The 1,056-nt window shown below is 49.4% G+C and overlaps 1 non-coding gene across 1 annotated transcript; it reads left to right on the forward strand.

Moving 5' to 3' along the window:
* The first annotated feature begins 702 nt into the window (after positions 1-702).
* Positions 703-774, forward strand: TRNAP-CGG (transfer RNA proline (anticodon CGG)). The gene has a single exon. It is a non-coding gene; the product is annotated as a tRNA-Pro (tRNA).
* Positions 775-1,056: the final 282 nt, after the last annotated feature.

The following is a 1,056-nucleotide window of genomic DNA, read 5'->3' on the forward strand; positions in this document are numbered from 1 at the left end:
CGGCACCTTAGCATTCAGTGCTTTCCCTGGAAGGGGCGTGCAATGGGTGTTGCTGTGAGTGTGCCACAGCAACACCATAGCATTTTAATGCTGCTCCAGATTTAGGAGTTGTCGTAAATCTGCGTCAGCGCCAAAATCCAACGCCATCCCAGGGGTATCGTTAGAGTGGCGCACTGAGGAGAAATGTTTTCATTTCTCTTCGTTTTTTCTCTTTCTATGTGTGCTGCATTCTGCAGCACACCTAGAAGTAAGAGCAAATCACCATTGAAGATTTTTCTTTTGGCCAGGAAGGTGTCCCTTCCTGCACAAAAACAATTTCCCCCTCAACGCAGTCATCCTTGTACCATGGTGCAAGAACGGCTGCGTTGGCGCTCAGCAGCTAATTTAGAGCTGGCGCAGGGGGAAGCACAGGGGTGCGCTGTATTCTACTAAATACGGCGCTTCCCTGCATTTTGAAAATGACGGAGCGTGGGGCTTGCAAATTTGGCACAGCGTCGCGCTCAGTCATTTTCTTGTAAATCTGGGACAAAATGTCTAAAGGATAGAGGCTTTTTATGTCATGTTCGATGACGACCATGCAAATGACTCTAGTCATACTGCAGAAGAGAGCACCATGTGGCGTTTCTTGCTTTGGGATGTAGTCTCCCACTCTCTGCCACCAACCCTCGGAGCAGGGTGGGAGCCGTAGCGCTTCTGTCCCCAGGCTCGTTGGTCTAAGGGTATGATTCTCGCTTCGGGTGCGAGAGGTCCCGGGTTCAAATCCCGGACGAGCCCATTTTAGCGGAAAACAATCAAATCCTGCTCAAAATACACAACCCCTCAACATTTCTCATTCCACCCGAAGCATTGTTGCGCAAAACATATTTTTTGCCTCAGGCGAAAAATGGATTACAATGCCTTGGCTTCCTTCCTGCTTGCTCTCAGTGCACCCTGTGTGATGATTTCACAGGCTTGCGTTCCTGGCATTTAGGCATCAGATATTTGTCTGTCTCTGCCCGCAGCTGTGACTTTTCAGGACGTCTGAGTGTATGCATTCTGGCTGACACCGCTGCAATT

The sequence above is a fragment of the Pleurodeles waltl genome, unplaced genomic scaffold (genome assembly GCF_031143425.1).
Source record: "Pleurodeles waltl isolate 20211129_DDA unplaced genomic scaffold, aPleWal1.hap1.20221129 scaffold_91, whole genome shotgun sequence".
NCBI lineage: Eukaryota > Metazoa > Chordata > Amphibia > Caudata > Salamandridae > Pleurodeles > Pleurodeles waltl.